The 23,445-nt window shown below is 45.6% G+C and overlaps 1 protein-coding gene across 5 annotated transcripts in view; it reads right to left on the bottom strand.

Moving 5' to 3' along the window:
- DYRK1A (dual specificity tyrosine phosphorylation regulated kinase 1A) overlaps positions 1-23,445 on the bottom strand; it is a 2,602,610-nt gene that overhangs the window by 1,081,382 nt on the left and 1,497,783 nt on the right. The window lies entirely within an intron of this gene.

Below are 23,445 nucleotides of genomic sequence, written 5' to 3'. Positions count from 1 at the left end.
CTCCTCAGATCTCGTTTGAAAGCTAAGGCCAGCAATAAAATAAAATTCCATACGGAACAAAGAAGAAAACGCTTCTAGGTCTGTCCTGGCTAGGGGGAAGGAGGGTGGGACGCAAGAAAGAAGGCGTGAAGAAGACAACTAACATGGAACGTTATGGTAGGTACATAACTTCTAAATGTTAAGTTGTCAATCTCGCCTTCATTCTTGCTGGATGGGACCGCGTCCCTAGCATCTTGTCCCGGGTGGCCTATCGGAACGGACTCTTGAGTACAGTGGAACCAAAGTTGGCTCGGTCTCTAGAGGCCAAGTCCAACTTATAATAAGAAATGAAGGTATGGGGAGAAGCCCAAGTAGCTGCTGAACAAATCGAATCAATAGGCAGCCTGTCTTGGAAAGCTACAGAAGTGGCTAAAGCTCTAGTTGAATGAGCCCTGGGTTTGGATGGCAATCGTTGATGTCTTGTTTCATACACTAGGGTAATCAATGAAGTAAGCCATCTAGAGAGAGAAACTTTAGAGACTGGAAGGCCCATTCTACCTTCTGCATAAGAAACAAACAGTTGGTCAGATTTCCTGAATTGTTTGGTCCTGTCTAAATAGTACCTAAGTTGGCGATGAACATCTAAACAGTGTAACTTTTGTTCTGACCTATTAGAATAGGGAAGAAAACAGGAAGCTCAATGGTTTCATTCAAATTTGCCAGTGAAGCTACCTTGGGCAAAAAGGACGGGTTAGTACGTAAGGACACCCTATCCTTATGAAACACAAGATAAGGGGGTCGACTACACAGAGCATGGAGTTCAGAGACTCTTCTAGCTGAGGTGATAGCTACTAAAAAGAGTGTCTTCCACGAAAGTAATTTTATAGAACATGAAGCCGCAGGTTCAAATGGGGGAAGAATTAAGGATGCCAGAACCAAGTTGAGATCCCATTGAGGAGGATCTCTGATGGGTGGTTTGAGTAAAAAGACTCCTTTTAAAAAGGCCTTGCAGAGTTTGAGAGACATAATGGAGGACTCTGAGACTCCAACATGAAAGTTCGAAATTGCAGCCAATTGAACTCTAATGGTAGATGGGGACGAACCTGCATGGAAAAGTTCGGCTAAAAAGTCTAGAACTGTTTGAATAGAAGCAGTGAAAGGATCTATATTCTTTGACTGCGCCCAATAGGAGAAACGTTTCAACCTGCTATGATAAATCTTCCGAGTGGAAGATTTATGAGAGGCAATCAAGATATCTCTAACTGAGTGAGATATCAAAGGAAGCCTGGCTAAGGTCGGAATTGGAGGAACCACGCTGTGAGGTTCAGAGAGGGAAGGGAGTGGTGCAACTGACCCGACTGATGGGTCAAGAGGTCTGGAACTGGGGTCCAGATGCCAAGGTTGTTCCAACAGATAACGGTGGAGAAAGGGGAACCAAATTTGTCGAGGCCAGTAAGTGGCAATGAGGATCATAGAAGCTTCCTGAGCGATGGCTTTCTGTATCAGCTGGGATATCAGTGGGAAGGGAGGAAAGGCATATAGAAGTCCCCGGGGCCAAACGTGCACTAGAGCGTCTCTGCTGGGAAGGCCTGGTTGGGGAAAGAGGGTGAAAAATCGTCGCACTTGCTGTTTTGGGGAGTAGCGAAAAGGTCGCAGCAAGGCCTGCCCCACTTTCGAAAGACTTTCTCCAACACTGAATTGTTCAGAGACCACTCGTGAGGCATGAGAATAGCTCTGCTCAATTTGTCCACAATCACATTGGACTTCCCGGGGATGTGCGTTGCTAACAGAAATCGCTGAGAAGAAATCGCCCATTGCCATAGTCTGAGTGCCTCTCGACATAGGGGGTAAGACCTGGTTCCGCCTTGTTTGTTGATGTACCACACTACAGATATGTTGTCTGTCTGTACTGCTATAGTTCCCTTGGGAAGAGAGACTTGTAGGGCTTGCAACGCTAGAAGCACTGCTCTCATCTCTAGGACGTTTATGTGCAAGTGGCACTCGAACGGTTGCCACATGCCCTGGACTGTCCTGCCCTGGAAATGCCCCCCCACCTGATCAGGGAGGCGTCCGTTGTCACTGTAGCAACCGGAGGGGGAGGGACAAAAGGTCTCCCTAGGAGGAGCTGAGGAGATGTGATCCACCAAGAGAGATGACTCTTGCACGACTGAGTTATCCGAACAGGATGGGACATTGGAAGACTTTGGTAAGACCATTGTGTGAAGAGCATCCATTGCAAAATCCTCATATGGAAGCGAGCTAATGGTAGGAGAGGGATGGCCGCCGCCATAATTCCCAAGACTTTCAGGATCTGTCTGGCTTTGACTTTGTTGTTCTGCAAAAGAAGAAAGACCTGTTTGTGTATGTCTGCTATCCTCTGCTCTGTGAGTCTGGCTGACATCTTGACTGTGTCTAGATTTGCGCCTATGAAAGTAATAACATGACAAGGCGACAAGACAGACTTTTCGTAGTTTATTGAAATGCCTAATGCCTGACATGTGCGAAAGGTATAGTCTCTGGCGAGGAGTAAAAGATGCTTGGTGGGGGCTGTAAGGAGCCAGTCGTCTAAATACGGAAACACCTGGAATCCTTGACGTCTCAGATGAGAGGCTACCACTGCCATACATTTGGTAAACACTCGGGGGGCTGTAGTGAGACCAAAGGGCAGGGATCTGAATTGAAAATGACTGGTTCCCAGCCTGAAGCGGAGAAACCTCCTGGAGCGTCGATTCATCTTGATGTGATAGTACGCGTCCTGGAGATCTATAGAGCACATCCAGCTGTCCCGTTCCAAAAGAGGAAGAATGGACTGCAGCGTGACCATCCGGAACTTTGTTTTCTTGATAAACTTGTTCAAGTTGCTGAGATCCAAAATGGGTCTCCAGTCCCCTGTTTTTTTTGGAACCAAAAAGAATTTGGAGTAGGTTCCGGATCCTACTTGGTCTGCTGGCACTGCTTGAATAGCTCTTTCTGCGAGCAGCTTTGAAATTTCTAATGCTGCTTGCTCCCTTTGACTGGGTGGAACGTCTGGAAGGGATTTTTTGGACAGCTTTGGAATGAAAAGGAAAGGGATTCTGTAGCCTTCGGAAATGATAGACTGTACCCACTTGTCTTGAGTTAGGGATAGCCAGGCTTTTGGGTACAGTGACAACCTTCCCCCGACTGCCTCCGAAGGTGGACAGTCGAGCAACACCTCAGGGATGCTGAAAAGGCTTGTCGGAAAAGGATTCTCGACTGCCCTGATTCTGCGGGCCCCCTCTGCCTCTGGGACGGCGTCTACCATTGTTGTTCCCCCCTCTGCCTCTAGAGGGGAATCGACTCTGTGCGTCAGGCAAGTCTCCTTGAGATTGTTTACGGTACCACATCTTTCCCCCCTTCTGACCTTTGGGGTAAGGTCAAGAAGGAGTAGAAAAACGGACTCCGATGGCAGAAAGAGTTTTGCCATCAGTCTCGCACCTAGTCAGGGTTTCCTTCACTTGAGGACCAAAGAGGGATGATCCATCAAAGGAGGAATTAGTGAAGGAAGCCTTAAAGGGGTCCGCAAAATTACAAAGCCGCATCCAGGCGTGCCTACGCAAGGCTACACCTGTACCTGCTGCTCTACTTGCTCCATCAGCCGCATATGAAAGGAGGCGCATGGAGGAGTTGGTTATAGAATTAAGGGTAGCCAGCTGAGAGTTCATCCTGTCCTGAAAACCCGCAGCTGTTGGGTCCTTCAACATCTCACTCGCTTCCTTGAGTAAGTCCCTCTGAAGTCGAGTAAAATGACACAGGTAATTCAGCGATCTCATAGCAAAGGTCGCTGACGAGAACATCCGCTTCCCATACCTGCCCATTGACCTAGACTCCTTGTTAGGAGGATGAACAGGCACCGAAGGATCAGCTAACTCCTTCTTGGTAGCTGCAGCCACCACCATAGCATCAACAGAGATGCCTTTGGTCAGAAACTCTTTATCCTTGGGGGCCATGATGAACTTAGATGGTCTCCTGGGGGTGGGTTCCACTGAGTCAGGAGCCGCCCAAGCCTTCTTTGCCACCACTTGCATAAGGGGGTCAAAGGGAGGGGACACCCAGGAGGTGGAAGGGCGAGAGCCAAACGCCTCAAGGTACACCGATTCATCCTCTGAAGGGTTGAGGGCTGGCCAATTCCCCCTCTGTTTTAAGATTTCAAGGATGTCTGCAAAGGAGACATCTTCAGAAGGGGAACGAGGGGAACCTTCAGAATCCTCTAAATCAGTGTCAGAGGTGACAGACTCAGGGGAGTCAATGTGCTTCCTCTTACACTGCCTCTTCCTAGGGGGCTCTCCTACAGGGTCAGGAGAGGCCTCGGAAAAGGAGGAGATCCCCACAGGGGAAACTTGAGGAGCTGGCTCTCTACAGTCGGGGACAAGAGAGTGAGTAGAAATCACCGGAGGCACCATGGAGGGAAGGGCAGAAGGAGCCGACTGTGGATTAGAACCTGGTTCTAACACGCTCCTCATGACCTCAAAGGCACCCCTGTCAGGCAGAGCCGGAGGTCTCCGTTCCGAAAAACTGAAAACCTCCCCCGGCACCGACAGTGATGGCTCCGAGGCCGATGTCGGAGCCGAACTCACCAGCACCGAAGCACCGAGAGGGAGAGCGGGGTCGGACAAGGGTCCGATGCCACTCGCCCCCTCGGAGCCGACGAGGGAAGTCCGGCGCCGAGATTCTTCCAAGGAAGACATCGGAGCCGACGACGGAACCGAAGACAAAGGTATCGGTTCCGACGCCACCACAGTCTCGGGTCCGAACCGCCCCAGCTCCGAACTCAAGAGAGTCAGAGGAGGAATATTTTGAGTGGTGGGGATAGTCTTCGACAGTTGAGTTGGACTTTGAAGCATCTGGGCTAGTGCCTCGGACTTGAGAAGTCGACTCACTACTCTCTGAAGGTCATGGTCCGATAACCTGGAAGACCTAGAAGAGTGGGATCTATGGCTCCGTTCAGACAGCAAAGGTGATGCTGGAGCCGAATGAACGGAGCCGATAGATGGAGAATGGGACCTCTTCTTAGTTGTCGGCTCCGACAACTTGATCGGAGCCAACTCAATTAGGTCTTCCTCAGCTCCGGCCGGAGCCGAGGACACCGTAGGTACATGAATTCGAGATTCATTGGCTCCGGCCGGAGCCGATGTTCAAATGGACTTAGAGCCCCCAGAAGTCAGCTCAGAGGCTGGAGCCGAAGGTCTGGAGGACTTAGAGGGTCTCCCCAATGACTGAGTCGAGGGACCCTCAGGCTTTAATAAGCCTCTTAGAATTAATTTATTTTTTCGCTCCTGCAGGACTCTAGGGCTGAAGCCATGGCAAACAGCACATGAGTCCTGCAGGTGCAAAGGTCCCAGGCAGTAAACACAAGAAGTGTGACCGTCTGTCAGAGACATCTTCTGACAGCACGAGTCACACTTTTTGAAGCCTGAGACCTTTGATTCTTTGGACATGTCCAAAGAGAAGTAAAAGTGTAATCCCAAACACACACACACACACACATACCGATTACACTTCTGAAAATAAAACTTTAAATTTTAACTTATAAAGTTTTTAAACAAAAAATTCCCTACAAAAACACAGACACTCCAACTACCAAGGGAGGGAGGGAGTGGGCCTAAAGCCAGAGGGAAAGGTTCGATAATTTAGGATAGGAAACTAGAGAAAAATTAACTAAAAGGGGATTAAAAGTATTTAACTATTTAAAAGTTATAAAAAGAGCTAACTTAAAGGGGGGGTCTGACTGACTAAAACTGTCAAAAGATTAAACTAACCTGAGCCGGTTGAAAAAAGCACCTCGATCGCGTAGCGGCAAACGAGATCTGAGGAGTTACCGCCTAGCATTGTGGGATATAGGGGAGCCTCGAGCCGGTGAAACTAGCTCTCGAGCTTTTAGAGTGGCCGAGTCGGAGCCGAGGATTGGCTCCGAACCCATCCAGCAAGAATGAAGGCGAGATTGACAACTTAACATTTAGAAGTTATGTACTCACCATAACGTTCCATCTGAGTAGGTAGCTTCATTTGTCTGCAACCTGTGGGTCTTGGATCCGATATCTGATCCGAGCCGGCAACTTGTTTCAAGCTAATGGATCCGAGCTCCTAGCTCCTCCCTTCACCCATAATGCCCTGCTAACCCTCCATGACCTCAGATCAAGTTTGCCCCTCAATATTTACCCAAAAAAATGGGTATCCAACTACCAATAGATCCGAAGAAGGCCAGGGGGAAGGAGGGGGGATGATTGCAGACAAATGAAGCTACCTACTCAGATGGAACGTTATGGTGAGTACATAACTTCTAAATCTGAAGTAGGGAGTTCATTTGTCAGCAACCTGTGGGACAGAGTCCCCAGTTACCTGCACCTTGGGTGGCCATCATGGAAGGATATTGCGAAGCACCGCAGAGGCAAAGGATGCTCTCCCTCTAGAAATCACGTCCAGTTTGTAGTGGTTAATAAAGGTATGAGATGAAGCCCAAGTGGCTGCTGAACAAATATCATCCAATGGGACTCTAGACTTGAAGGCCGCAGAAGTAGAAATGGAGCGGGTGGAATGAGCACGAACTCCTTCTGGTGCGGGTCTCCCAGAGACTTGATACGCCAATAGGATACATTGAGAAATCCAGCGTGATAAAGATAATTTTGAAATTGCTTTCCCCAAATTAAATTTGGCAAAGGAAACGAACAGCTGGTCGGATTGCCTATGGCCAGCTGTTCTATGAGTATAAAAACGAAGCTGCCTATGAACACGTAATGAATGCAGCTTGTACTCTCCCTTATCCTGATATTTAGGGAAGAAAACCGGTAAAATTATGGATTGATTTATGTTGGTTTCTGATGCTAGCTTGGGGAGAAAAGAGGGATTGATCTTGAGGTACACTCTGTCTGTGTGAAAGATCAAATAAGGAGGCTTCACAGAGAGAGCTTGAAGCTCCGAAACTCTCTTTGCTGAAGTGATGGCTACAAGGAATGCTGTTTTCCAAGACAGGAATTTGAGATCTACTGAAGCAGCGGGTTCAAAAGGTGGAGCAGTCAGGGCTTGAAGAACTAATGCAAGATCCCATGGTGGCACGGCTTCCTTTATAGGGGGTCTAAGTAAGAAGGTGCCCTTAAGAAAGGTTTTACACAACTTGGCCGACATCAAAGGCCCTGTATCATGTCCCACATGGTAATGTGATATGGCTGCCAATTGCACTTTGACAGTTGAACAACTAGCGCCTTCCTGAAAGAGTTCGGTTAGGAAGTCTAATATAGACGGAAGAGGAGCCGTAAAGGGATCTAGATCATGATGCTCCGCCCAGATGGAAAAACGTTTCCATTTACTGGGGTACACTTTCCTGGTGGAAGGCTTATGCGCTGCCACAAGGATGACTTTGATTGGTGAAGAGATATCGGGAGTCCTAACTAGGAGTGGAACTGGAGCAACCAAGCTGTTAGTTTGAGATTGCCCAGGTTTGGGGTCGGTAAGTTCGATGGATGGGAGATGAGATCCGGACTGGGATCTAGAATCCAAGGAAGATTCACAAGGTGAGACCACAGGTAAGGGAACCAAATTTGCTGAGGCCAGAATGGGGCAATGAGGATCATCCTGCTCCCCAACCGTGAGGCTTTCTGTAGGAGTTGCAGCATCAGGGGTAGCGGAGGATAGGCATAAAGTAGACCGGGTGGCCAAGCATGCACCAGAGAGTCTCTTGGAGTTTCCCCTGGAGGGGGGATTAGAGCGAAGAAATTGTCGCATTTGGTGTTTGCTGGAGACGCAAAAAGATCGCAGCAGGGTTGCCCCCATTTTGTGAATATCTGCTTCGCTACTAGTGGATTGAGAGACCACTCGTACGGGGTAAGAAGGGTGCGACTGAGCTTGTCCGCTAGGATGTTGGTCCGTCCCGGAATGTGTGTTGCAGTGAGAAAGCGGTTGGTGGAGATCGCCCATTCCCATACTCTCATGGCTTCGCGGCATAGGGGGTAAGATCTGGTTCCCCCCTGTTTGGTGATGTACCAGACAACCGACATGTTGTCCAACTGAATCGCAATCGTTCCTATGGGGAGGAGATCCTGAAGTGCTTGCAACGCGAACAGCACCGCTCTCATCTCCAGAACGTTGATATGCAGGGAGGTCTCTGTGTTGTTCCACGTGTCTTGGACTGTCCTGCCTGAATAATGCCCCCCCACCCGAGGTCACTGTGGCGAGAGGGGGGGAGAGGTGCAGAAGGGACGGCCTGTATGGAGGTCCGAGGCTTGGAGCCACCATAATAGAGCCCTCCTGCAAACCTTGCTGATAGCAATGGGGTGGTGAAGAGGAAGGGATAGAAAGGGCCATTGCACTAGAAGTGTCCATTGTAGTACCCACATGTTCAGACGGGCGCATGGAAGAAGAAGCGTAATCGCTGCCGCCATGGAGCCTACTGCCCTCAAGACCAATTCTGCTGGAGAAGTCTCTGATTGGAGGATGGCCCGCACATGGAGTTGCAAATTCCGGATTCTCTCGGAGGTTAGGAAGACTCGTAGCTCTCTGGTGTTTATGCTGGCACCTATGAATTCTATGACTTGTGTTGGGGCCAGAAGATATTTGTCGACATTGATGGTAATGCCTAATTGTGGAGCTAGGCGGAGAAAGAAGTCTCTGGCTGAGCAAAGTCAATGCCTTGTTGAGGCGGTCAGGAGCCAGTCGTCCAGGTACGGAAAGACCTGCATTCCCTGGTGTCTCAGGTGGGCCGCAATCACTGCTAATACCTTGGTGAACACCCTGGGGGCTGTGGTAAGGCCAAAGGGAAGGACCCTGAACTGATAGTGACTGGCTCCCAGCCAGAAGCGGAGGAACCTCCTGGATCGTCTGTCCATTAGAATGTGGTAGTACGCATCCTTGAGGTCTATAGAGCACATCCAATGGTTTTCCCTTAAAAGGGGAAGAATAGATTGAAGAGTGACCATTCGGAATTTTTCCTTGGTTACTGACAGGTTTAAGTGGGAAAGGTCTAGAATCGGTCTCAAGTCCCCCGTCTTTTTTGGCACCAAAAAGAACCTGGAGTAGAACCCTAATCCGAGCTGGTCTTGGGGGACGGGCTGGATGGCTCTTTTTCTTAGCAGCTGCTGAATTTCTGCAGCTGCAGCCTCCCTCTGATCTGGTGGTACATCGGGGAGGTTTTTGAGTTTGGGGACATGGAGTAATGGTATTTTGTACCCTCTGGATATAATGCGAAGCACCCAGCGGTCTGTAGTGATGGACTCCCAAGCCGCTAGGTGCTCCGAGAAGCGCCCCCCGACTGCCTCCAGAGTGGAGCAGCTGGGCAACCCTTCAGGGCTGCTGCGCGGGCCGCTCAGAGAAAGGTTCTCTGGACCCAAAGTTTCTCGGAGCCCCTCTGCCCCTGGGGCGGCGTCCTCCCTGTCCTCCTCTGCCACAGTAGGACTAGTTGTCCGGAGCAGGTTGGGAATGTTGCGATTTCCGGAACCACATCTTCTTCCATGATGTCTCCAAAGGAGACATCCTCAGGGGGTGATCTTGGGGAGCCTTCCCCTTCTTCCAAGTCCGTGTCCTCGGTTAAGGACTCAGGGGAGTCCACGTGCCTCCTCTTGCACTTATACTTGCGGGGCACTTCCTCGGGGGGGGGGGCTGTCCGAGGAGGCCTCGCCAGCAACATCTTGTTCCAATGGAACCATCTGGGACATAGAAGCAGGCTGTCCCTTTGACCGGGTGATGGAAGCCTGGCCCAGCAGACAGGGAGTGCAGGGAGGAGCCGAAACACGTACCGGGGGTCCGGATGCTCTCAACAGAGCCCTCTCCACAACATCGAAGACCGAGGGAGAACCACTCTCTCTTAGATCCGAAAGTTAGCTCCCACTCGGATCCGATGAAGGGATCAGAACCGGCACAGAGACCATCGGATCCGAAGGACCAGTGCACTCCGACCTGGACGGAGCCGAAGGCACACTGAATCCCTCGGATCCGAAGCTCGGGCCACGGCTCTGAGAGGTCGGATCCGACAGGCTCGAGGGCAGGGTCGGATCCGAAGTACCGAGTACTGTCGGCGCCGACCCACGCCCGGCTCCAAAGCTGCTCGGCTCCGAATGCTCCGAACCCAGATAACGGGTCGGAGAAGGAGCAATCGGGTGGAAAAAAGGTGTCGAGGTCCCCCACGAAGGGGGGGGGGGGGCAAGAGCACTCCCATCTGCAGCTGGGCCTGGATGAACCTTCGCATCATCCGGTCCAAGTCTGCATCGGATAAACTAAAGGTAGATCTCGAAGAGGTCACCGAGGCAGGCCTGGAATGCTGCCTCGATGACCTCGATGGAGATCGGGCCTCCTCCTCCTCGGGCCCCGGGGAGAAACAAGGAGATCGGAGCCGAGGAGGAGGAGACCTAGCAGTGGAGGGAGAAGCCCGCTTAGCTGGCGGGGCCGAAATGGAGGTCTCGGCATGCCGCTTGTGGTGCTTCTCCCTCCGTTTCTCCCTCCTGGCCTCCCTGTCCTCCGACACTTTAGCGGGAGTTTGAGTCCCGGACGGAAGAAGGGGGGCAGAAATGGCAGCAACCACAGGCTGTGGTGGAGCCACGGGAGCAGCGGAGGCCGGAGCTGAGTCCGGGGGTAAAAGTCCCGCCAAGACCAACTTCGACCTCCGCTCTTTCAGTGCCCTGGGGTTGAACGCTGCACAAATGGTACAGCCTGAGGAGAGGTGTTCAACCCCAAGGCACCGAACGCACCGAGTGTGGCCATCAGCCAGGGAGAGCTTATGGCCACACTCGGTACATTTCGAGAAAATGGCTTTTGGGGCCTCAGCCATACTTAAAATAAAAGGTAGAACTACACAAATACACAGGCCCCAAAAACACAACACACACACACACTCACTAATGACCAAACGAAGGGAGGGAACTAATTAAAGAAAAATAGTTTTATACTAAAGGATACCTAACACTTACAAACGTTAAAATTTGAAAGAAAAAAGGAAAGTTTGACAGAAAATATAAACTTATCTGACAATTCACTTTCTGAGCTCAAGGGGATCCAGCTATCCACAAGTGCGGCAAACTAGATCTGAGGTCATGGAGGGTTAGCAGGGCATTATGGGTGAAGGGAGGAGCTAGGAGCTCGGATCCATTAGCTTGAAACAAGTTGCCGGCTCGGATCCGATATCGGATCCAAGACTCACAGGTTGCTGACAAATGAACTCCCTACTTCAGATTTACATATTATTCCTAACGTGAATAACTGGAATTATACCATAGATAATTTGAGGGGACCCATGCATGGGATGAAGCATTTAGGAGCTGCCTCTATTCATCAGTAGTACAGAAGGCAGTCGAGGTAAATATTTCTATTTTCCAGCCACAGATCTAAGTTGGACTTGAAAATGGACAGAGATAAACAGTTTTATGTGGATGGGGAGTCTGTTCTACAGCTGCGGTATCCTCTGTAAAATATGCCTGTCCTTCCAAACTGTACTGTTGATACTGCAGAAGAGATTTAGACCCCTAAACAGAGTATTTCTGATGCCATCTGACTTCCTGATGTGCAGTGCAGTAAATCTATTAGTAATGGGTCGGAGGATGCCTTGTATGCCAGACACAGGACACCTCTTAGCAGGCTGTAGGATACAGAGCACAGTGACACAGCGCTGAGATGGTCCATGTAGGACACGTTGTTTACAACTTGCATCCTTTTTAGTGAGGTAACTCTGTGGGTATTCCATTTGCTGCATGTGTCTGGACAGATACATACCAAAGGGAGCAATATATTCAATCAGTGGCCTAATGAGGGCTGAATAAAGGGAGACAATGGCATCCCTAGATCTAGACACAAGCCCTTTTTTTATAAGCTGTACAATATAGTAGAACTTTCTTACAACAGACATGTTGGTCAAACGTTAGGTCACCGTTCACACAAGTTCCCAAATCCCAAACAACTGGATCAACCCTTAAGAGCATATTGTCAATGTGGTAGTTCCCTGGGGTAGATAACTTCCCAAAGGATACAATCATGCATTTAGTTTCAGACCATGATTCTGACAACCGTTATTTATTTGAGAAAAATCTTCCTGCAGGATGGCTAACTCCTTTGGAGATTCAATGACTGCTCCTAGCTTGCAGTCATTCTGCAAACTTAGAGCCTTTTGGTATTGGCTTTTACTCTAGAAAAGTAGATGCCAAACAGGAGAGGTCCCAGCATAGAAACCTGGGGATACTCCACTGGTGACCAGCTTGTTTGTGAAGGCAACTCCCTCTGTTATGATCATCTGTGTCCTGTATATGAGCCAGTTGGCAATCAGGTGGGTGATTTAGGGGTTTATTCCCAGTTTACTTAACTTTTCTATTATGCCTGAGAGGGGATTTGTGTCAAACACTTTGGCCAGCTTGAGTTACACAGTGTTTATCATTTTGCCTTCATCCACTGTTTTGCTGACTTTCAAAAAAAATTCACTAGGTTGAGTAAGCATGACCTGTCCTTGATGAATCCAAACTGAGATGGTGCTAGTGTTAGGAGTTTCCTTTGCCTATGTCCTGACTGATTAATTCCATAAGTGTTTCCATGGCTTTGCATTTGAGGCTCGTCAGACTTATGGGTCTGCACCTGCCTGGAAGATACTGGAAATGAGGGGAAATGGGTGGAAAGGCATTGCAGGACAATCCTTATTCAGGGGATAAAGAAGGCATTAGTTCCTAGACTCTGAAACATGGGAATCCAGTACAGAATTTCTCAAATGTTATTCTTTTGCAATGCAGAGATCTTTCTGGAGTACACCATCTCAGTTTCAGGCTTTGAAATACCTTTGTGTGCAGCATACACCTGTGAAGGCTTGATGAAGATCTACTCAACTTGCCCATCATGGAGTTCAGGTATAAAGAGATACAAGTGGCCAGGAGAAAAAGGCTTAACTGAGAGACAAAGTTACTGTCTAAAAAAAGATGGCCTGCAAAGTGGGTATGACTGAACACCCCCCCCCCCCATCGATCACATGACTGTGATATTGTCCATCTCTGTCTTCAACGTGTCTGGGTGCCAAGCTGTTTTGAATGCTCATGCAGCAGTAATTAAGCCCATAATACCCTATAGATTTGCATGCTTTTTCACCACAGAAGTGTTCCACACACTGAAATGAAATGAATACCACAAGCTAGTTTGAAGACATCTGAGATCAGTGACTGCATATTCTCTGGGGTTATAAAAAATATTTTTGCATTGCTCGATATTCGCTAGGACCATCAATTGAATTCTCTCCTGACAAAAGAAATCAGCAGTGGTAATATTTTGTCAGAGTGGTGCTAGTGCTGTTCCCATAGGTTTCAAGTATCACTTTATCTTTCTCACGTGGACTTAATAAGGAATGAAAATATGTTAATTTAAGGTTTTAGAAATGTCCAGATTATCTTCCATGCCTTCAGAACCAAACTGAAAAAGTTCAAGAATCCTAGTGTCCGACTTGTATTTGACAGGTTTAATGAGAAAGTACAGTTCTGCAAGGAACTTTCCATAAATGCAAACGTTTGACTAGATTCACTGCGGCAGTCCTTACTTTTAAGGCACCTCTCTGCAGGTAGCTTGACTTGCAGAGTTTTACTTCCCCGCCGGGCTTTGGCTGAAGCTCTCCCAGTAGGACAAAAGGATAGTAATGGCATAACTGGCACACTGTCCAATGCAATCTTCAGATCTTTCTTGCCCTGGTTAAAGTGAGGTATAAGACCATGGCAGCAACGCCACAGTGGACAAGATGAAACAGCCTCATGTGCCACAGGATAAACCCAGCAGCCCAAACCTCCCTAGACAGACAAAAATAGAGTGCTGAAGAGTCATTTGCATCTCATCCTTAACTTGTACTTGGGTTAAAGAAATCCTGACAAGATAAAAATTAACCTTTTTGGTTCTCAGGAGACCAATATTCTTGGCAATCATTTATTTGATAAACACCCTAAGCACAGTAGAAAGACCAAATGACCAAAAGATTTACTGACATTTTTTCTGGCCTGCCCTGAACCACAGAAGTTGCCTGCAGTCCTTGCTGATGAGAATCTATTGAGAGATATTCTTCTAGTCCACCACGACCAACACTGCATTTGGTTAAAATAGCAGGAGAAGAGCATAAAAAGGAGAGCATATTGAACATAATTATTTTCAGAAAGTCAATATGAATAGTCTAGGATGAGCATCCAAGGCCATGTTTTTTTTTTTTTTTTTAAATCACAAAAAAACATGGAAGAGAAAACCACTCACTGTTCCTCTCAATATTAGCAACACTATTTTTCCTGGGTTTGAGTGTCGAATCAACTGTTGCCATCTTTGCCCATGCAATAGCACTTTCTTACCTCCTTTGACTCTCATGCCTGACTGTCATAGATCTTCTCCCACATAATCCATCCATCTCTTTGCTAGATGCCCTCATTTCTCCTATTTTCTTCCCTTCTCTCCCAAATCTCTTCACCAGATTGTTTCCTGCTTTCCTGCACTTACACTGGAACCTCCATAATCTGTTGTGGTATCACACAAGAGGTAGAAGAACCAGCTCTAAAAGTCTCGAGGAACACAGACTCTTCGTGGGAGGGTATACTGATGGACCAACTCCCTAGTTTTTTGTTAATTCTAAAATATCATCAAAGGTGACTTCTTCAGTGGGATTATGGGGACATTTCTCAGTCATCTAACTCTGTATCTTAGGCTCCAAGATGCCTTTTGATCTTACAGAGTCAGAGTCAGGTGAGTATGGGACACTGTTGGAGTTAAAGTTGACAAGACTGGAGGGTTCAAAGTTGGTGCTCCTGATAGGCTCAGACCCACAAGCCTCAAATCCAAAGGTCATACTGGGACAGGAGATACCAATGGAGGGGTTTATGGACCTGTACCTGGTGCGCTCAGCAGGGAAGGTGCCAGGACACCCCCCAATTGGGTCTGCATCCATTAAAAATGTCAGCATCTTGCCTCGGCAAGGCTTCTCAATGAATAAAAGGACCTCGATGATGGCCACGGAAGGTCTTGAAGAATGTCTCTCCTGCAGAAATAGTGAATGGAGCTGTGGACTTGCTGACTCTGGAAAAAGTGAGTAGGCAGCATAGGTAAACAGATCCATTTGTCTCAGCACTTTTGGTACTAGATTCAAAATTTCTGATTACTCTAGAGACCTTTTTCTGCCCCCCCCCCCACCCCCACCTTTTTTTCAGACTTTTTCCCCCCGTTTTCCTTGGACTTCTCTTTTGGCATTGTTTTTTCCACTTTTTTTTTGGCTGTGGAAACAGGAGAAGTATAAGCAGGCACCGAAAACTGGGTAGTGACTAAAGTGGACAAGGCTAGATTTTTTAAAACTAGCTTATTCCTCACTCCTGTAAGATCCTACTACTGAAGGAAGCACAAGATTCACATTAAACATCCAACTGTGCTGCTCCCAGGCAGTACACACAAAGAGAATGTTGACACTGAAGCGGAATCTTGTGGCCACATGCCATACACTTTTTAAAACCTGGAACCTTGTCAGCCATGAGTCCAAACAAATATCTCTAACAAACTACATTACTCAATAAACCCTTATAGCTTCACTACAAATATATCTAAGTAAAGATTTTCCAACTCTATAGCAAGAAAAGATAGTAGCAATTGTAATATTGTTGATAATAGTAATAGTAGTAATAATAATAATCACAATTAAAGTATAAAGCTATCCAAGTTTGTGACCCTAAATTTAAAGTTTTAATATTTATGTCTTTTTTTAATATCTGGGAGAAAGTGAAAATGGATCAAAGTGAAAAAAACATGCCAAGAAAAGCACTAAAAAAGAAAAATGAAGACTTAGCTTAATTCTTTTTTCACAGACCTTGCAAATGTGTCTTTCTTGATCAGGTAGAAAATAAGATATGATGTAATCTAGGGAAATAGTTGGAATTATGAGCAGGGGAGGAGTCAGAGCCCTGGATCCACAGCTTCTAAAATGTGCCAAAGTCAGATAAGAGTGCAACTGATACCCCACAGGTTGAATTGGATGAAAGCAAAAGTTAGATCCATTGCAATCTGTTCTTTGACCTCTACAACTGAAGCTACTTAGGTTTCTGCTCAGATGTACTTATTTCTTCATCTGCCCCACTGCATGCATCCTGTCACCTGACTAAAGGGACTTCCACCTCCATCACCTCTAGATTCCTCAACTGCTCTGCCTTTGCTGCTCAGATTTCTGTACCATACAGTAGTAACGGTTACACAACTGCTTTGTACACCTTACTTTAAAGCTTCTTTGGGATTCTTCTGTCACATACTATCCCTGACACTCTGTGCCAGATGGATGCAGCCCCTCTGATTAAAGCTTTGATAACCTCATTCAGACCTCAACCACCACTCCTAGACACTTGAAGGTGTTAACCTGTTCCAATATTTTCCTTTCCATATCAATTTCTAGCCTCTTATGATTTCTTCCATTTGCTGCCATGACAGCTACCCTATCTGTACTCAATTGTATCCAGTACCCCTTCACTTTTGTTTTCTAGTCTCCTATCATTTGCTAAAGTTCTTGTTCAGAGCCTGCTTGCAATGCTACATTATCTGCATATAGTAGCTTTGTTGATCTGTCTACTCCAACCTCTTTACTAATGTAGCCCATCACTAGTAAGAAAGTATAATTGTGTGCACTTATCATAAATGTAGATGTCTGAGTGCATTCACTATTGCAGTCCTGACCTGACTTGTGTGATTTCCTGCTGTGGAAGCCCTTGGCTAACCCAACTACCAGAGTAAAACAATCTCCCTCCTCCTAAGGCTGGTGAACGTCCTACCCAGACGTCAGTACACTTGGGTATAAAGGGATCCAGTCGACGCTATGACATCAGTTTTTTCTTGCCCCTTAGAAGGTAGGAGCCCCCAGGATGAACCATTTAATTATTTAACATTTGATTACCGGGAAAGTCCAACTGGGTAAGGAACCCATTTTCAGCAGCAGCCCGGGGAGAAAAACTCCAGTACAAAAAGAAAACAGAAAAAAGACTTTTACATAATGAAAACAGAAGCACATCAATACAGGGAGAGCAGAGAAATAACTTGCACATAATAAACAGTAGTGTAGGAACCCATAACACATCTACATAAGCAAAAATTGATATATTCCTTTGTCATTGGCTCTGAAGGGAAACCATTCTCCAAACAGACCATCTCTCCAAGTGGATCTCTCATTGTATTCCCTTTTGTTATAGCCATCATGGTAAAAAGCCTCCCGAAACAGTAAGAACTCACTTAAGCATAAGCAAGGATCAAGGGTAAAAAAAGGGCCCTGCAGGGTAAACACTTACAGGATCCTCTGGTTAGTGAGAAGATAAAAGCAGACTACTACTGTAGGCAAAAGGGGGAAGAAGGGAGGAAAAGAAGACTGCAGCACTGAATACACTCGAACATCTAAATTTATGGTAAATGTACGCAATTGTACTATGTTCTTCATGTTTCGCTGCTTCAGTCCTGACTTGTGGGATGATGCCCAAAGATGAGAGCAGGGTGGAAGGCAGATTATGGAGAAGAGAGGATGCACTGCAAGATGGCAGTGGCAAATCCTGCTCTAGACTTGGAGAAGGCTGATAAGTGGCAGTGTTTGGTAAATGTATGCACAAATGTCCAGGTAGCAGCTTCCAAAATGTCTCTGGTAGGTACACCATTCAGGAAGGCAACAGAGGTAGCAGTGGCCTTATTACATCGAGTCCTTACAGTTTTGGGAGGCTTTTTATCATGATGGCTGCAATAAAAGGAAATACAGTGAGAGATCCACTTGGAGATGGTCAGTTTGGAGACTGGTTTCCCTTCAGAGCCAATGGCAAAGGACACAACGGGTTAGTCTGACTTTCTGAAAGATTTAGCTCTGTCAAGATAGTGGAGAAGCAGTCTGCGCACATCCAAGGAGTGAAGGATTCTTTCCCCCTCGGTTCTCGGGCCTGGGAAAGAAGGTGGGCAAGTGTATAGCTTGATTCAAGATGCGTCTGTGACCACCTTAGGCATAAAGGATGGATTAATCATGAGTGATACTCTTTCTGGGTGGAATATGAGAAATGGTTCCACTGCCAGCTCAGAGATCCTCCAGGTGAGGTGATAGGTAGTAAAAGGACAGTCTTCCAAGTTAAGAATTTTAATTCAGGAAAAGCTATCCGTTCTAAAGGGGAGGGGTAGTGTCAATTTTTCTATAACAAAATTGAGGTCTCATGGAGGTGTGGGTTGTCTCCTGAGAGGACTGATGTGAACCACTCTCCTAAGGAATTATTTCATCAGGGGGTGGGAAAACATAGGAGGGAAAGTAGGTATGTGGACTGAAATGGCAGAGATATGAATTTTGACACAAGAGAAGGGTAGGCCTTTGTCAACCACGGTAGCCAGGTAATCTAAAATGGCAGAGATATTGGCTGAGTAAGGATGGAGGTCTTGCTGCTGACACCAAATGGAGAATCTTTTCCACTTGGCCAAGTATGATTTCCTTGTACTAGGCCTTCTAGACTCAGATTGTTTTGAACTTTTCAGCTTAGGGTATTGCTCAGAGGAGTATTTTGGGGAATTATCCAGGCGGAGAGTTTGAGAGTCTGTAGGTTGGGATGCACCAATCTCCCCTTGTCCAGAGTCAGAAGGTCCACTCTGTGAGGTAACTGTCACGGGTTTTCATTGGTTAAACTTAGTAGCAGAGGATACCAGTTCTGCCTGGGCCAGTCGGGGGCTATCAGAATGACCCTTGGGCCTTCTTCCCTGACTTTTAGGAGGGCCCGTGGAAGAGGAGGAGGGGAGGAAAAGCATAAAGGAAAAGGTGGCTCCAAAGGAAGGAGAAAGCATCTGTCCTCCAGGCTGTGGGTAGTTTGCTCCTGAAAGAGAATCTTTTCAGTCGAAGATTTTCATTGGTGGCAACGAGGTTCATCTGTGGGGATCCCCATTTCTGGACTATGCTGAGAAATGTTTCAGAATGCAAATGCCACTCATGGGCTCCATCAAGTTCCTGCTGAGATGAAATGCTACAGTGTTTTGGGTCCCTGGGAGGTACTGTGCCATGAGGTGCAACCCCAGAGAGTGATCTGTCTCTCAGACCTGCATTGGTAGTCGCCAAAGAGGGCAACAGTGAGTACCCCCTTGTTTGTTTAATTGCCACATTATGTTGTCTGTTTGGATGAGCAGGACCCCTAGTTTCCACTGATCTTTGAAAATTACCTGGCCCTTTTGCACTGCCATGATTTCTTTCCAATTTACGTGCTTGTGTCTGATGGGATTGAAGGTGTTGGAAATTAGCCTTCCAGGCTCTCTGAACCATCTGTGGTACCCTGAGGGATGAATCTGAAGGGGAGATCCACGTTTTGGGCTCATGCCTGTGTCCACTATGCAAATTCCACTTTGAGGCACGGGATCAGTTGAACTTCTGTCTCCAGGGACTGTAAGTACTGGCACCATAGATTCCTGAATTACCACTGGAGCTTCTTCATGTGTAGCCTTGCCAACGGGATCATGAGGATACAAAATGCCATGCAGCCTAATGTTCTGTGGAATTCCCTGGCTGAGAGGCATTGCCTCTGCATGTTTTGGAAGTCACTGAAAAACAGTTCAAACTAGGAAATAAAGCCACGAAGCTGAATAGAAACCACTGAACTGTTTATTAGCAGATTAAGCGCTTTCATCAAAAAGGGTTGAATTTTGTACCTACTACGGCCCCTAGAGTGGACAATGCATTATTAGAGCTAAAACTTTTTGTCAGGAAATTGAATTTTAAAATGTGGTTCAGCGATGACAATTTTACTAGCACATGTGTATGCAGGAAAAACAAAACATTCAACCCCCCCCCCCCTTGCACCCTACCATACAGGTATTTGAAAATTTATGTATGGAACAAATTAGAAGGTTTCACCAGAATTACAAGAAGGATGTTTTACACAATTTATCTATGGCAGAAATGGAATTATTCCATGAAACAGTCAATTGTGTTTCAATACGTGTGATGAAACCAGACAAGGGAGGGAGGCTGTTTATTATGAATCAAGGGAGTTATTTAGATAAAATGCAAACCCACTTGTTTACTGATGCTTATGAGGAAATACCTAGAAATTAATTAAACATTTGTTATAGAAATATAGATATTATACTCAATGATTTATTGTATAATGTGAAGTTGTCCCTGAATGAACACACTTTTTTAACACAAAAACATCCACGTATCCCCACAATTTTTGGTATCCCCAAAATACATAAATGTATGGAAGACCCTCCCTTTAGACCAATAGTTGACGCAAAAGCTTCTAAAACCTTTAACTTAGCTAAATTTATAGATCAAAATCTGAAACATCTTTTAGGACAACAGGCCCACATTCTTAAAGATTCATGGGATTGCCTGAAAAAAGTGAACAACGATATGTTTAGTGAGAATTTAATAATGGTGACCATGGGTATCAAAGCTCTATTTGCAACTATTCCCCATGACCAGGGAATTGATATGTTCTATGAGCATTTATGTACTTTTTCTTCTGAAAGTCATTCCGGGATACTTATGTACAGGACCTTAATGGAGTTAATTTTACAGAATAATTTTATATTATTTGAGAATCAGTTATTTAAACAAAAGACAGGTGTTGCAATGGGGGTGGCATGTGCCCCCCTGTTTGCGAACATCGTATTGACACAGTGGGAACTGAATACAGTGTTCAAACATGACCTGTTTGGTTACTGTAAACTTTATGGAAGATTCTTAGATGATGTACTAATTTTTTGGGATGGGTCAAAACAACAACTTCAGGAATTTTTTGAGTTTATGAACTCTAGCACTGGGTTCCTTACATTTACTATGGAATTTAATTTTGATACCATTAACTACCTGGACATTACTTTGAACAAGGATATGGAAAATAAAAAATGTACCTCTACTTTATTTAGAAAACCCACTTATTCTAACACCCTGTTGCACTACGACAGTTGTCATCCTTTACATCAAAAAAAGTCCTTAGTGAAAGGGCAGGGTGTGAGATTATCACGGATGATATCTGATAATGGGGTTTTTCTACAAGAAATTGAGAATTTGAGGACAATGTTCATTAGAAGGGGTTATCCAAAACATTTATGGAACCCATTTTTGATGAGGTTATAATGAAAAGATATAATGGTCAATTTTCTTCACTTTTAGGGTTTTTACCTGGTAGTTTGATGGGGGATAGAGGGACTTCGGTGACTGAAAATCAGGTCACCAATAATGGTCCATATACTGAGGCTATGGTACTTACTTTTAACACATTATTTTATAATATCAAGGAAGTTATATACAACAATTGGATAGTATTTGGTATGGATGACAAATGTAAAACCAGGTTGGGGGAAACACCCTGTACAGTATATAAGAGAGATAGGTGTTTTAAAAATTTACTGGAAGTTAACCACTCTGGCCAAAAAGATGGGCACATGCATAAATGTGGAAGGTGCACACAGTGTCACCTGATATTAGAAACCAATATGGTGTACATCAGGGGTTATGGAAAAGTTTTTCTGGCTAAACAATATAACTGTCAGACTAAATGCCTTGTTTATATTGCAATGTGCCAAGTGTGTGAACGATTCTATATTGGCAAAACCATTAATATGTTACATAGGTGTATTTATCAGCATATGTATGATGTTAGGAAGGCCAATATTAAAAATGCACTGGTTAGACATCTTATTGAGAACCCACAGCATACTTTTAAATTTTCTGTTTTGGAACAAGCATGTTTTGAAGGGACCAGGGCTGGGCCTGTTGAGCTATTCCTTGAATATAAGGAATTACTCTGGCAGTTAAGACGTAATGCTACGAATAATTATGGTTTAAATGATATATTATCTATTTTAAATTATTTAAAACTCAAGTCTGAATTTCATCTATAAATGTATTGACCAATATTGTATTGTATGGAATGGGTAGTCTTATTGAAAAAGAAAGGAATGGTTGGACTACTGGAGTTTAACATTTATTGTTTTTATCATGACTCGGGCAATAATGTGTTTAATTTGACCATGAATTTATTTAAATATGAACAATTTGGCAGTTTTTTATATATAAAAAAGGGTGGAGACTATTATGTTTGTTTTATTCTGGCAATTAGAAACACATGTTAGGAATAAGAGGCTTGTTTTAATGCTTAGTGTAGGTTTTAACCAATTGGGATGTATGGATTTGACATGTGATAGGCTACTCTGTATTTAAAGAAAATGTTTAATTAACTTCCTTATTCTGATGAAGTCTTGGGGCGAACGCCTGACGAAAGCGTTTAATCTACTAATAAACAGTTCAGTAGTTTCTATTCAGCTTCGTGGATTTATTTCCATGTTTTGGAAATACTGAGTCAGGAAAGGGACCTTTTCTGGAAGGAGGAAGGCCTTCTGAAGGGAGGAATCCAAAAGAGCCCCCCCAGGAAAACTATCAGGGTGGATGCGTGTGTGCTGGATTTGAGAAGATTTATGGTGAACCCCAAGGAGATGAGAGGTTCTGATTGAAGGCCAGATCCTTGAGGAGCTTAGACAGACTCGTGGCTTGAATGACCCCTCTTGTTCTGCAGAAGTTGATTACAGGAACTAAACACTTTGTGAAGAACCTGGGAGCAGTAGAAAAGCCAAAAGGCAGTGCAGAGAACTGAAAGTGACTGGTACCAGTTATGAAATGAGGAAAACTTCTGCAAGATTCCTCTACAGGAATGTGCAAGTAAGCATAGGTCTAAGGTAACCATTAAGGCCTGAGGGGTTATCATGTGAAGAAGTTTTTGAAGTCAACATTTTGAATTCTGGTACCAGCAAGGACTGATTGAGGGTCGGCATGTCTAGAATAGGGCACCAACAGCCTTCTTTTCTGGGAACCAGGAATAGCCTGGAATAGAACCCCCTCCCTATTTGATGTTTCGATACTGGTTTTACTGAGCCCTGTGAACACAGGTTATGAATCTGAGAAAGGGCCTCAGCTCTTTGATTTTGTGGAACATCCAGGTAATCTGAGTATCTTAATGGCTCTTTGAAAATGAGCCTGTAACCATCTGAGATAACTTTCAGAACTCATTTGTCTGAAGTAATGAGGGACCAATTTTCTTTTAACAGGGACACCTTCCTCTTATCCTTTCTGGGGGGGGGGGGGCAGGTAGGTGAAGGAAGAGTCATTGTTGCTCTCTGCCAGGCCCCTGTGGCCTAGAACTCCCCTGTTTGGGGGTTCCTGATGACCACTGTATGGGCCTTTGTGACTGATGTTGTCCTTTGAGGCCTTTCTCTCTGGGGTTTTCTCTGGCCGCTTTTTGACTGAGAGGGAAGGGACCAGTGTTTAGTGGGAAAAATCCTACTAAACCTAGAAGGCTGAACTTGGAAGAAGTCCTTTGCATAGATTTTGCTTCATCTTCCATATTTTTAGGCATAGCCCCAGCCTTTGGGCCCAAGTCCTTACCCAGGGGTGCATCTACAAGTTTTGATTGCACATGGTCTGGTTCCCTAAGCCAAGCATGCCTTTTAATGACAGATCCAGATACAACAGCTTGTCTAGAAGCCTCCATAGTATCATAGCCACAG

Source organism: Protopterus annectens, chromosome 5.part0 (assembly GCF_019279795.1).
Source record: "Protopterus annectens isolate FY-2018-M chromosome 5.part0, PAN1.0, whole genome shotgun sequence".
Lineage (NCBI taxonomy): Eukaryota > Metazoa > Chordata > Ceratodontiformes > Protopteridae > Protopterus > Protopterus annectens.
The sequence above is the reverse complement of the archived record's forward strand: the minus strand, read 5'-3'. Positions and strand labels throughout refer to the sequence as shown.